General features: G+C 36.8%; 1 pseudogene; it reads left to right on the top strand.

Moving 5' to 3' along the window:
* Positions 1-7699: 7699 nt before the first annotated feature.
* Positions 7700-11525, top strand: LOC119540587 (annotated as a pseudogene).
* Positions 11526-15565: the final 4040 nt, after the last annotated feature.

Raw genomic sequence — 15565 nt, 5'->3', positions numbered from 1 at the left:
GGTACCTTATTATTGAGCCAGAATTAGCTGAGATTAGCAAGTGTGCCTTTTTGCTGGATTGTTCTTTTAGAAAGCAAAAATATTCCCTTTATTAAAACAACACAAGATTTGCAGTGAAGGAATACTACAAGTGGACTTTTAATTTAAAAACTTCCTGCTAAAAATACTCACTCATGTGTTTGGTCCGTGCTAGGGGAAGGAATTTCCTAGTCCTCGAGTTTCTGAGAGGGAGCAGATATCCTAAGCCCTTTAATGACTTCCTCTGGCCCCTCACATGACTTGGAGTTTCTCAGAGCCAATGGCAGAGAGAAGCATTTCCTAAATGGCCATATCTCTTTGTGGAATACAGTCACCTTTGGAGCAGCAGTGGTGAATGTGATTCCACCTCAAAGTGGACCTTCTTTAAGTATTTATTTTCATGGATCCGCCATAATACTAGCAGGCAGTACAAGTTGAATGCAGAGGAGACATGGACTTTAAGTGCTGATGTATGTTGGGTGAGCATAGACAGGGATGTAAATATTCCCAAGTAGCCGTATTTCCTTGTTAAGGGTTGGCATAGGGAGAGGAGAGAGCTACTGTTGGAGCCTCCATAAATCCTTCTTCCCATGTTTCAAGGAGCAGCAGCAGCAGCTCAAATGATCCCCAAGTCTCCACATTCCCTCTTTTTGCTGCATGGAGACACTGTAAAAGTGGTTAGGATCCCAAACTAACCTTAAAAAGCCTAACATTTCAGTTACTTTTGGGTAAAGTATTCTTTAGAGGGTATGCTGGGAACTTAACCACTATGTATAACATTGTTTCTATGGGAAAATACGTTATGCATTTCAAAACTAATTTAGAGGTGGATTTCAGAGTACAGCTCATGAGTAAATTGGAATTTACTTTTTAAAATCATTCTCATTAAGAGTGGAATTAAATAAACACATGAATATGATTATGAATTTCTTGTTATACCTGACGTATCTGTCAACTTGTTTTTAGACATACATTAACTAAAAATGCTAACTTTTTGTTCTCTACACTTTCCTTCTAGTTATTATTTGTTAATACATTAGATGATTTAGTGTATTTTCACAACAACTATGTGAACTGGGTGATCCTTGTTATTCCCATTTTGTCAGTGAGGAAACCAAGGTTCGGCAAGTTTGTCTTGCTCAGTATCATATAGGTATTAAGCAACCAGAACTGAAACTCAACCCCAGGTCTAATGTCACATCCCATGCAGGTTCTTTCCACAATATCCCACTACATTGCACAAACCTTCTGATGATGAGAGAGGGAGAGGAATCAAATGATGCTGTTTGTCTGTGAGAAAGTCCTTGATCACTTTTTCCAACTAGAAAACTGTTACCAGGTTGCTTCATTAACTAGCTGGAAGCTTTCCCCTTTCCTTATAATCAACACTTGGCTCGCTCTTGTACCACATCTTTCCCTAGCAATCAGCAGCTTGCCTTTGATGCAGAGCTTGGGCGTTTTCTGAAAGCAGAAGTATATTTTCAATAATGAACTATTCAAAATGGCATTTAAACCAAAAAAAACCTCAGGGCTTTTTAACAGAGTCATAAAGCTTACTTCCCTTAGAGCAATATCCACATCCTTCTCTGGTTACCAGTAAGCAAAGAAAATAGAAGCATTTGCCTCCAGAAAATGTACTCAGAGGTCACCTACAGACATGAGTTCCAGTGTGAAAACCAACTGAAATAAGATAGACTAGAGGTATGCAAAGTCTTACTAGCATGGTTTTGTTTGGGGGCTTTCCTAGTGTTTTTTTCATAAGTAATCAATCCTAGTCTTAAAAATGTTCAAAAAGGAGTTTCTATAAACAATTGTAATGTCCTATTCCATCATTTAGCAGATATTGCTATCAATAAGCTCTTCTTTATTGAATTTATTTTGCTACAAATACAAATATATTCCTCAATCTTTTTATCTGTGAGGGTAGCAGATTAGAAATTCAGAATCCTTCTTTAAAAAATCACTTAATATTCCTTTTTTAAAAAATGTAGGAACCTTTTATTATTCTCTTTGTCTCCTCTGACTTTTTTCTAGCATATAGCAGACAATTGATAAATAATTGTCGATGGAATGCAAGTTGATATTACTTACTAATTCAGTAAGTATTTATTCATATGATACTATCACTCCATACTATGGGAGATGCTAGCATCAGAGAGAGCAATAATGAAGCTATTGTATAGAAGCCTGGACAGGGTGGTAACAGGGACCTGGATGAATGTGAGAGATACTGCAAAGGCAGAATGGACTCAACAGTTGAATCTAGGGAGCAAAGAAGAGGGAGGATTCCAAGATAATCAATCTTTTTGAACCTGGGTGACTGGGAAGACAATGATGCTAATAGCTGAGTTGGGGAACATAAGACAGGAAACAGGTTTTGTGATGGAGAGATCATTCTTTTTCAAATCCTTTAGGTCTGAGGTACCTGTGGGACATCTAGGTAGTCTAGAAGGCAAGTGGGAGAGTGAAGTTGGAAAACAGAGTGAGGCAATGATTTGGGCTTATCTGCACTGAGGTGTTGTTGAAATACTGAGATTGTAAAAGATGACCAGATGAGAGCGTTAGAGAATGTGCAGGCTGTGGGACTGACACTAAGGGAGCCTAGAAGGAGCAATCTGAGACAAAGGAGGAGAATCAACAGAGGTGATGGCCACAAAAACCAGAGAAGACAGTGTCCAGGAGAAACTGGTCAGCCGTGTCCAACAGAGAAATGAGCAGGGAAAAGACACTAGGAAAGAGCCTTCTCCAGAGACATCTCAGGAGACAACAGAAACCAAAGCAGAAGAAAGGGAATCAAGGATGAGGAGGTGAAAGGAGACTGTGTAGTCTCTTTACTCAAATAAGTTCAGAGATTCAGGGAAGAATAAAAAGTCTGTCTCAAATATATTATCCCAGAAAGCTCAGCCACATCCATCATTCTAAAGCCTTTCTTCTCTAAGCTTTACTACAATTTTTACCACCGCCTTTTCTTTTAACTTTTTTCAGTCTCCTATTATAATGTCTTTAAATTTCCCTCTTTCCCATTCTGTTTCCAGGCAATTGCTACATTTGCCATTCCTTCCGTGTAACATTTCTAAAGCTACTTTCTTTCTCTTCAGCCTTACTGTCAAGATACCCTTCTGCCCTTATTATTTCCTCCTTTGAACATTGCACCCTCCTACTCTATTATTTCTACTGCTCCAGACTATTTCCTGTAACAATCTGCCCACCTCTTTAGGAATGGATTCAACTTACTATACCACTACTTTGGTCTGGGCTTGATTGGTATATTAAATCTTATTCTTGACCATTTGTGGCTTTAGCCCAAAAGCTCTAGAAAATTATAAAACTGATTATTGAGTTTTCTGATCATTGTATTTGTTTTACAGACTTTGCAGAACCAGCATAATAAATATTTACTAGAAATAAGATTTAGGCAAATACAACCTCACAAATGTGTCAGTGGTAAGCTTTGTGACATTCCACATTTTCTGAATCATCTGACTTTATATCCTTAATTATTTGCAGGAAAAAAATATGCCACATAATAGTATCATGTAGTTTTTTGTGTAATTTTTATCCATTCTTTAGCAGAAGAATAAGCTAGCAGACATACTACTTGGGCAAGTAGAAGCTTACCAATCTATCAGTATTGAACTTTGTAGAATATGGTTTTCCTCCTTTAAAAACACATGCATGCACTGTGTATTATAGGACCAAAATATTGGGACCAAACTCCTAGAGTTGAAGTAGTTGTCACTTTGGACTTTCTCTTCCTTAAAAAAAATAATTTTTGCATTTTGCTTTTAAATAGCTTGGTTTACAATTCTGTCTTTTGTAAGCACTCATGATCTTTCTCCAGTTTTCATTCATGGGTAGTGATTAGACACAGATAACACTGAAATATTAAAAGGATGACATGGATAGTGAATGAAGTGTGCTAATAAGGACAAAGAATAGCTAGTTTATGTTGATCTTATGTAAATCCTAGAAATCCTTTATAAATTTTAACTTTGGGGGAAATTTCACAAAAGCACAGTCTTCCTACTTTGGATTAACAGTTACATTGGATTGTAAATGTTGATATTTTTCCTTTGTAAATGAGTCAAAAATCTTCCTTACCTTTGCATCCCTAGAGATAGAAAAATGTTAATTAAAAAAAAAAAAAGAAAGTCAGTTCCAGAACTTATTCCAGGCTAATTATGGCTGCAAGATTTTCTGAAGAAAAACTTGCAGTCAGGGTTATCATTGGTTTATAGTTTACTCTTAGCATAAGCTAGTGAATTTGAAATAAACCTGGCCAAAACATGTTAAGAGACAAAGCTCTATTATCACCCAGCTCTAAGCTATCATTTATTCACTGGGGAAAAAATCTCCGGAAGAAGCTTGCCAACAAACCAGATGTCACCATCAGCAGACAATTATGTTCCACAGCTTGGCACCTGGGGCCCACAGTCATCATCCAAGAAGGAGGAGAAATAAAAAGAACATTCTGGTGGACTAGAGACTAAAAGATTCCAAATGGTTCATGGGAAAAATAGAGGCTGAAAGGCTGCATCTTTAATTCTCAACAAGAAGACACCAGGCCTTATGTGCTCACGGGTGCTGGCATGGGAAGCTGGTATGGCAGTGTTTTGTAGACCAGAAGATTTGCCACCTAATACAGATGACATCTTTTAGGGTAAATTATCAGTGGAACCTAAAATGTTTTCCTCATTAGCCAATTTTATGGACTGAAAAGCTGGTTTCAGTAAAGTACTTCCCAAAACATATAGGACTGCATAAAGTACTTTTGAAAGTCTGTCTTGACCCATGATTAATCTATGATTAAGAAATCATAGATTTATACTCAGAGTCTCATCAATGCCCCCTGTAGGTTCAACTGAGAAAAGGAGAACGAACATCCCCTTTTGAAATGTGTTGTAATCTAGAATAAACACTTGCGATGCTATCATGGGTCTAAAGTGAATACCTATAACCTAATATATCTTTTTTACTTTTATGTGATCTAAGAATTAAAGACATAAATAAAAGTTGAAATAAAAGTTGAAATAACTGATTTTCTTTGATTATTCTTGCCGTATGAAAACGGTCCAAATTCAGATAAAAATGAAGGGTCAACATTAGGTTTATTGGTTCAGTCTGCAACAAAACAGAGCAAACAGAATCCTGGTCAAATGAAAACTACTTCTATCTTCCCCTGCCTCTAAAAGTCACAAAATTCTGGATACTACAGAAGAAACTGTAATTTAATTTAATTATTGTATTTATTAAATAGCTATCACATATTTCCATGATTAAAATCAGATTTTTATGAAATTGAAGAAATATTTTCGTTAGTTTTGAATAGTTCTCAATATTTTGTTTAGATGGTGCTAACTGGCCCACTTAAATTAGTCTATGAATCCACAAACAGTACTTTTTCACACACAAAAAAAAGCCTTATGATATTTCTTAAACTATGCTACACTTAGGGCAAGGGACATGAATGCATACAGTGCCAAGCATCCATTTAATGTATATATGCTACTTAGGCAGATATTCTCTCTCAAGATTGTGGTTCCAGACTATGTCTTCTCAGGCTTTTAATAAATATGTTTGGTATTTTGTGATGTGATAGTACATTAGTTTGTTCTTAGAAATGCCACACTTTTGATGCAGTGGTTTTCAAATGTTTTCATTTATGAATCATTTTATTAAGAATTGCAAACAAAACACAACAATAGGCCACCAGTCCCACTAATGTCACTATCTCCTTCTTCCTTTGCCATCAGCTCTCCCCACCAAAACACTTCACAAGCATTATTAGAAAGAGCATTGCTATGGATTTAAATGATATACAAAAATTACACCATAAATGATTTTCTAGTTTGCTTCTGATATGTAAATAATAACATTAGTATACCAGCCTGTGCATCACTCTTGATGTATAGAAAATTGTTTTCCTAATGACTGGAAACAACAAGCTGAGAATTAGAAGTCCCCAGTTCTATTGCAAGATTTGCATGATCAGGTACGTAGCCTCTCTATGCATCTGAGTTTCCTTGTTTTACATGAATAATTGTTATTCCTGTCCCTAATTCACAGCACAGAAATAATGAACTTGGTTCTCAGGGCTTTGTAGAGTTCTGGCCCTTCCACGGCCCTGTACAAATGGAGAAAGCATTAGCAACAAGCTACAGAGAAGTTCCTTGTTCTTTCTGCAGAAGCTCCATGCACTCCCTCTGACACCTCTATCCTGTTTCTCAAGTGGCAGGGAAAATGCCTTGAGTTAACGGCCATGCTCTTCACCAGTTCCAGCTGAACAGCTCTTGGAATGGATAGAGAAATAAAGAAGGAAGGAATGGTTCCTCTCTTCCTCGGCTCTCGCAGGAACTCTGTGGCACCCTCCAAGGTCAAGGAGAGAACTGAAGTGGGTGGAGAATGTCTTCAAAACACTTCAAGGCCCACTGAAAACTCTAAAGGGCATATTTTTTATAATAGTATATTCAGTATTGTAAACTCCTCTGCAAAGTTTTTTGACAGAAATGAGGACATTGGTTGCTATATCTCTGCTATTTACTCAAGGACCAGTAGGAAAAAAAGGGTACAACAGAAGAGAAAAATGTTATTTAGCCATTGGAGTCAGCTTTTTATATATAATCTTTGATTTAACGAACTTCCACCCTTAGTTTAAAGATGCATGGTGAATTTCTTCATATAATATACATTCCAAAAATGTTATTAGAAGTTCAGTTCTATACAACCTGGCATTTTTCATAAAGGAAACCCAAAGCTGACCTAGCACCATGCAATGTACAATGTTTCCTGAAATTAGAAAGATGACTTTCTCAATTTCTTATCCTGAAGAATGAAGGTAATTAGTTAAAATAAATGCAGAGTATTCTTCATAGTATAGTGGAAAGTAGTAGAAATCAAGAGACCTGGGTTTTTGTTTCCAGTTCCAACATTGACTTATCTGTATACCATTGGGAAAGCCACATAATTTCTCCAGACCCCAGTTTATTGCTTTGTAAAATAAGTGGCTCATTTATTCGTTCATTTGAAAACATTTTTTGGGCACTCACTAGATTGAGGCTCTGGGAATAAGAAAGCCAAATAAGATGCTGTTTTTGCTTTCAGCGAGCATGCAGCCAAGCAGGATGTGACAGAAGTATAATAAAGTACATGAGAATGATAGATGCTCCCATGCAGAAGATGATGGGCAGCCAGGGGAAGCCAAGGAAGGCACATCATTTTTCACCTGGTTTGGGACAGGGATAAAGTATTTCTAGGGTTGGTGAGTGTAAAGTTAAGTCTTTAAAATAAATAGGATTCATCAGGGTTGCAGTAGACCGGTGAGTTAGAGGATGTAGAAGGGTTTTTCAAGCACAGAAACCAGGGAGGTATGAAACAGCCTGGCCTGACAGGAAGGCCACAGGGATTCAGTGTGGCCAGAGAAGTTAGGAGCAAGATGGTGGAACATCAAAAGGGGTTTAGGGTTAGCCTATGGGCATCACCCAACACATTTAAGCAGAGCGGATTTACATTTGGGGACAATCATTCTAGTATAAGGGGCAGAGGCTTGGAAGGAGAACTTAAAGGAGCATGCTACTTGTCCTACCCACAAACCTTCTAAGAACCACTGCCCTGTGTACTGCCCCTACTGAAAGCAATCAGCAATATTTTATTCCATGTAACTCCACCCCTTCACTAGCTACACATGATTGGACCAGGTACAGGCACCTGATCCCAAGGGTGGCCAATCTTGGATTGGGGTGAACTGGCTTAAAAAGATGAGATATCTTGAGAATCTGCTTTGGCAAAACTCAGAAATAATTATAACAAGTATTGATGAGGATGTAATGAAATGGAAAACTTCAGGTTCTGTGGGAAGAGATATAAATTGGTAAGCTATTCTGGAAAGTAAGTCAGCAATATTTTGTAAAATTAATTAAATACATATCCAGTGACCCAGCTACCCCACTCTTGGATGTGTAACAAAGAGAGATTAATGTCAGTCATCCATAAATGGACACATACAAGTGGTTTGTTGCAGCATTGTTTTAGAAGCAGGGATTTGGAGGCAACCCAGATGTCTCTCACTATGGGAATGGATAAGTAGAATATGATTGATGCATATACTGAAATAGCCTGGAGTGGTTAAAACTAGATGTACACACAGAAACATTAATTTTTAAAAATGTCATGAAAAAATAAATAGAAAGAGAGCTATAATACAGAATCATTTATGTAGATTTCAAATGGAGACCTACAGAAAGCAACAATGTATATCTTTCAAAGACACATACCCTTGATCAAGATGGCTAAGTGAGAGATGTCAAGACTTGGTCCCCCTCACAGAAGCTCTGCACAACCAGCAAAAACTGGCAGAAACATCTTCCTCAAAGCTTCAGAAAACTGAAAAAATTGCAGTAACATAAAGAGCATTGAATTAAGAAAAAGGCATTTTAAAAGTGATGGGGGATGGTGAGAAGATGGCAGAGTAGGGAGCTTCAGGATTCAGTCCTTCCACCAGAATAACTATCAAACAGACAGGAACTGTCTGAAACAAATATTTTGAAACTCTGGAGGTCACAAGAACACTGTACAGCATACAGGGAAGATCAGTAAAATTGCTTTCTCTGTGCTGCAGTTAACATTGTCCATCCCCCACTCTCATGGCATTGCCACAATGGGGTCCAGCACTTGGCTAGCTTGCTGGTGATGGAAGGGGACTTAAAAATTCTCTTCTCCAAGACCAGGAATGGGTACAGTTGATCACTGATCACAGCTTTTATTAGCAACTTTGGGTCACTGGGGACCTGGCTCTGAGGGTGGCCATTCTCCCAAACTACCCCAGACAGAGATGGCAGTGGAGGAGACTTAGAGACAATAGCCTCCCTCAGGGCTGCAGGGAACAATTTCAAGGGTGGCATTTGCTGGTCAGCTCAAGAAAGCTCAGCTTTGGGAAGCCATGGAAGAAGAGCCTGGTGCCCTTCCTGATCCCTTGCCCAGGGCAGGCTGGAACGGTTTGTGCTCCTTTCCTGGGTCCCTGGCCCTGTTTTGTCTGGGAAAGACTGATTTAGGAAACTCTTCTCAAGCATGCCCCACTCCCAGAATTTGCCCTCCAGGTGAAAGCAGCTTGATACATAAGGGAAGAAACTATAAAAGCTGACAGCCTGGATAAAGGCTTGCCTGTTTAAACACCTGGGAGAGGGAGGTCTCTCTCCTGGGGAATAGAGGGAGTATTCAAACTCCTATATACATGGGAATTACAAAATAACTAACAAGCACAATTCTATGAAAATACACAGACCCAGAAAAGGCAGTGAGGACCTTGCACACTGCATTTGAATTGGGAAGACCTTCCTGATAGAAGGGCTGAAGCTCAAGGAAAGCTCTGTCCTACCACCATCTGGTTACAAAATCAAGAAACAGACATCCCAGGGAACAAATCCCAGAGTTAACATTTAAAAATATTAAAATGTACAGTGTGCAACAAGAGTACAATACAAGCAAAGAAATAAGAAATGATAGCCCATCCAAAGGAAGAGGACAAAAATCCAAAACAAACAAACAAACAAAATAGCAATGTAGGAGACCAGGATATAAGCCAAACAAAGATTTTAAAAAATGATCTTGAACATGCTCAAGGAAATGAAGGCAAATAGAAAGAATTATGAATGAGCAATATAAGAATCTTAATAAAGAGACAGAAATTTTTAAAAAGAATCAAAAAGAACTACCATAGGTGAAAACTACAATAATTGAAATGAAAAATTCCCCAGAGGGTTTCAACAGCTGATTGGAGCAGGGAGAAGAATCAGCAAATTTGAAGACAAGAAAATTGAAATGACTCAGGCTGTGGAGAAGAAATCAAAGGAATTATTAAAAACAAAAATGGTCTGACACCTTCAGGGCACCATTAATCATTCCAATATATGCATAATGAAAATTCAGAAGAAGAAGAAAGAGAAAGGGGCAGAAGGAAAATTCAAAGAAATAATGACAGAGAACTTCCCAATCTTAGCAAAAGGTTAGAATATGCACATCCAAGAAGCCCAGAGATCATCAAATAGAATAAGCATGAAGAAAAGTACACCCCATCATATACTGATCACACTATAAAATGCAAAGGACACGGAGAGAGTACTGAAAGCTGCAAGAGAAGAACAATATGTTATGTACAAGGGAGTCCCAATTAGATTGAGAGTCTTAATTAGATTGGGTTCCAATTTCTCATTAGAAACAATGGAGGCAAGAAGGCAGTGGGTTGAATAATTAAAGTGCTGTAAGAAAATAACTGCCAGCCAAGAATTTAATATCCAGTTAGATTGTCTTTCAAAAATGAGGAGGAGATTAAGACATTTCAAGATTAACAAAAGCTGAGGGCACTAATCACCACTAGATCTGCCAGATAAGCAGCACCAAAGGGAGTTCTTCAGACTGAAAGGAATGGACACTAGACAGTAGTCAAAGCAGCATAAAGAAATAAAAAGACCTCCAGTAAAGATAACTATTTGGGTAATTATAAATGCCACTATTTTTGTACAGTATGTTTGTATAATGTTTTTGTATAGTATTGTACTCCACTTCTTACTTCCAAAAGGGGCTAAAGTGCAAATGCATAAAAAGTAATGATAAATATATGGTTTTGGATGTACAATGTACAAAGATATAATGGTAACAAGTACAAAAAATGTTGGGGACAGAGGTGTTAGGAAAAGTGTCTGGCTATGCTATTAAAGTCAAGTTGATATCAAACCAAATATGATTGTTACATATTTAGGATGTAAAATTTTAACCCCATGGTAACTACAAGGAAAACAGATGAAAAATATATCCAGATAGAAGTGAGAAGGCACTCAATATGGTACAACACAAGAAAGCAAATAAATGTAAAAGTAGGCTTTAACAGAAATGAGGGACAAAAAGAGTATAAGATTTACAAAGGCTAAATAGCAAAATGGCAGAAGAAAGACTTGCATTATCCATAGAGATTCTAAATGTAAATGGATTAAATTCTCCAGTCAAAAGGCAGAGATTGGCAAAACTGATTAAATAAAAAAAAAAGCATGACACAACTATATGCTGTCAGCAAGAGACTCAGCCTAACTCCAAGGATACAAGTAGGCTAAAAGTGAAAGGATGGTTCTCTCGAGAGTTCACCAGAACCTTTCTCGGTTGTTCTCTTCTAAGATGACAAAAAAAGAAGGGACAATGGTCATGCCAAAAAGAGCTATGGCCATGTACAGCCTATTTGCTGCATGAACTGTGCCTGCTGCATGCCCAAGGATAAAGCCATTAAGAAATTCATCATTAGAAATATAGTGGAGGCTGCAGCTGTCAGGGACATTTCCAAAGCCAGTGTCTTTGATGCCTATGTGCTTCCTAAGCTGTATGTGAAACTACATTACTGCATGAGTTGTGCCATTCACAGCAAAGTAGCCAGAAACTGATCTTGGGAGGCCCAGAAGGACAGGACACCCTCTCCCTGATTTAGACCTGCAGGTGCTGCCCCACTACCTCCACCAGAGCTCATGTAAGGAGCTGAGTCCATAAAGACTGAAGATAAACCAGTCTCTGGAAAAAAAATAAAATGGAAACTCAACTTTATAGCACGTTAAGTGTGTCTATGCCAGATAGGCTGGGGGTTTGGGATGTGTTAAAGGGACTGTAATTGTTCCATACCAAGTATTCAAGTGTAGAGTCCCAGGTAATCCTTTTCAATTTTAGTTTAACCTTTTATCTTGAAATACTTCCAAACTTCAAGGACAGTTACAAAAATATTCAAGCCCCATACCTAAAACTCCAGCATACCCCTACCCCTCAGATTCACAAATTTTAACATTTTGCCATGTTTCTCAGTTATACTGTATGCGTTTACCTTTTAGGTCCTTTAGGAAGTAAACAGTGAAGTAACAAACCAAAAATACAATAGTGCTGACATTTGTATTTAACTTGTGTCATTACCTTTACTGACATTTTTATTCACATGGCTTCAATCTTTTGTCCTTTCTTTTTAACCTACAGAACTCTTAATGTGTCCTGTAGGGTCATCTAGTGGTGAACTCCATTAGCTTTTGTTTATTTTGGAATATCTTAATCTTTTCTTTTGGAAAGATAGTTTTGCTGGACAGAGAATTTTTGTTGGGCAGTTTCTGTGTCAAGCACTTTAAATATGTCATCCACTGCCTTCTTCCATGGCTTCTGATGAGAAATTGGCACTTAATCTTATTGAGGCTCCCTTATATGTGACAAGTTGCTTCCTGGCAACTTTCAGAATTCTCTTTTATCTTTGGCGTTCAATAGTCTGTAATGTGCTGCAGTGTGATTTTATTTGGATTTGTCCTGTTTGGAGTTCATTGAGCATCTTGAATATGTGTATTCATGTCTTGTTAAATTTGGGAAGTTTTCAGCAATTTCTTTTTTCTTTTTCTGATATTCTCTCTGCCCCTTTGTCTCTTCTTAATTTCCGTTTCTATTAATATTCTCTTTGTGTTCATCTATCACTTTCCTGATTTTATTCATTGTTTTCCATTAGTTTTGGTCATATTTAGGACCATTTTTAAAAAAGTCTTTGGTATGTCCCAGTTCTGGTTTTCTGCATTGGTGGTTTGTAAATGCTTCAGTCTCCTTTGCCTGGGGTATAGCTCCTATTTCTTTGAATGCTTTATAATCTTTTGTTGAAACCTGGACATTTTGATATTTCAGTGTGTTATCACTGGAATTTAGACTGAGGTGTTTAAGCTTGTACCAGATAGTCTTTTTTTAATATAATTTTATTGCAATATAATCACATAACATACAATCATTCAAAGTGTACAATCAGTGGTTCACAGTATTGTTGTATAGTTCTGCTTTCATCACCACAAACTATGAACATTTTCATTACTTTCAAAAATAAAATGAAAATTAAAATAAAAAATTATCCAAAACCTCCCATTCCCTTCCTCCCCTCATTGTTCATTTACTTTTTTTTAATACAGTTTAAGTAAGATATATTCACAACCCTACAGTTATCCACAGTGTAGTCAGTTATTCACAGCACCATCATACAGCTGTGCTTTCATCACCAGAATCAAATTTTGAAACTTTTCCTTACTCCAAATTAAAAATAAAAGCAAAAAAGAACACCTAAATCTTTCCATCCCCTCCATCCCACCCTATTCTTCATCTAATTTTTGTCCCCATTTTTCCACATTCGTCCATATAGTGGATAGAGTGTGAGCCACAAGGTTTTCACAGTCATACAGTCACACCCAGATAGTCTTTTGATGAAGGAGAAAGTTTATTCATTATAAAGTTAAACCTGCAAAACAAAAAAGTGAAAGGATGGACAAAATATACCATGCATGAAGTAACCAAAAGAAAGCTGGAGTAGTGATACTACTGTCAGATAAAATAGACTTTAAGTCAAAAAGTTGCAAATGACAAAGATGGTCATTCTATACTGATGGAGGGGTCAATACAGGAAGACATAACAATTATAAATATATGTGCACCTAACAAAGAGCCCCAAAATATATGTAGCAAATAATGAGATTTGAAGGGAGAAATTGATGATTTTACATTAATAGTAGGACACCTTAACACACCACTCTCAATAATGGATAGAACATCTAGTCAGAAGATCAATAAGGAAATACAAGATTTGAATGATACTGTAAACCAAGTATGCCTAATAGACTTTATAGGACACCTCACCCAACAACAATGGAATACACATTCTTCTCAAATGCACATGGATCACTCTCCAGGATAGACCATATTTTGGGTCACAAAACAAGTCTCAATAAATTCAAAATATAGAACCATACAATATATTTTCTCTGATGACAACAGAATGAAGTTAAAAATCAATAACAGAGGGAAAAAGGGAAAAGTCACAAAATGTAGAAACTAAACAACATACTCTTAAACAACCAATAGGTTAAATTGGAAATCACAAGGGAAATTAGGAAATATCTTGATGCAAATGAAAATGGAAATATAGCATAGAAAAACTTATGAGATGCAGCAAAGGCAGTGCTGAGAGGGAAATTTATAATTCTAAATGCTTACATTAAAGGAGAAGAAAGATTTCGAATATAGACTAACCTTGAAACTGGAAGAACTACACAAAGAGGAGCAAACTAAACCAAAGTGACCAGAAGGAAGGAAATAAAAAAAGATGAGAGTGGAGATAAATGAAACAGAAAACAAAACAAAAAAATTGAATCAACAAAATCAAATTTGGTTCTTAGAAAAGATCAATAAAATTGACAAATGTGTAGCTAGACTGACAGAAAAAAAGAAAGGATACAAATAACAAAAATTAGATATGAAAAGAGGGACATTACTACTGTCTCCACTGAAATAAAAAAGACTATAAGAGGATTCTATGAAGAACTGTATGCCAATAAATTAGATAACCTAAGATGAATTGTCTGACACTGACTCAGGAAGAAATAGAAGATATCTACAAAACAATTATTAGTGAAGAGATTGAATTAGTCACCACAAACCTCCTAAACAAGAAAAGCCCATGACCAAATGCTTCACAAAATCCTTGATAAGAACACTTACTACACTAGAAATAGAAGTAAACTTCCTGAACATGACAAAGGTCATATATGAAAAACCCTCAGCTTACATCCTACCTAATGGTGAAAGACTCACAGTTTTCCCCTCTAAGATCAGGAACAAGACAGGGATGCTAACCATCATCACTGTTACTCAACATCATACTGGAAGTTCTACCAGTTAGAAGAGCAATTAGGCAAGAAAAAGAATTAAAAGTCATCCAAATTGTAAAGGAAAAAGTAAAACTCCCCCAATTTGCAGATGACATGATGCTATATACAGAAAATCCTGAAAAGTTCACAAGAAAACACCTAGACCTAATAAATGAATGCAGCAAAGTGGCAGGGTACAAGACCAACACCCAAAATTTGTTAGTTTTTATATATACAAGCAAAGAAAAATTGGAAGAAGAAATCAAGAAAAAAATCTCATTTACAATAGCAACTAGAAGAATCAAGCATCTAGGAATAAATCTAACTAAGGATGTAAAGAACTTGTACACAAAAAACTACAAAACATTGCTAAAAGAAATCAAAGAAGACTTAAATAAATGGACATATACTTTATGTTCATGGATTGGAAGACTAAATGTTGTTAAAATGTCACTACTACCCAAAGTGATTTGCAGATTCAATACAATTCCAATGAAATTCCAATAATCTCCTTTGCATAAATGGAAAAGCAGATCATTATCATACTTTTTGGAAAAGCCCCAAATAGCGAAAGCCATCTTGAAAAAGAAGAATGAAGTTGGAGGACTCACACTTCCCAAAGTTAAAACTTCCTGCAAAGCTAAGTAATCAAAATAGCATGGTACTGGCACAAGGACACACATACAGATCAGTGGAATAGAATTTAGAACTTAGAAATCAACTGCCATATTTATGGCCAACTGATTTTTGACCTGGTGGCAAAGACTAGTCAATTGGGAAAGAATAGTCTCTCAAAAAATGGTGCTGGGAAAAATGTATCTCTGTTCACAAAAATAGAAGGATGACCCCTACCTCACACCATATACAAA

Source organism: Choloepus didactylus, chromosome 7 (assembly GCF_015220235.1).
Source record: "Choloepus didactylus isolate mChoDid1 chromosome 7, mChoDid1.pri, whole genome shotgun sequence".
Lineage (NCBI taxonomy): Eukaryota > Metazoa > Chordata > Mammalia > Pilosa > Megalonychidae > Choloepus > Choloepus didactylus.
The sequence above is the reverse complement of the archived record's forward strand: the minus strand, read 5'-3'. Positions and strand labels throughout refer to the sequence as shown.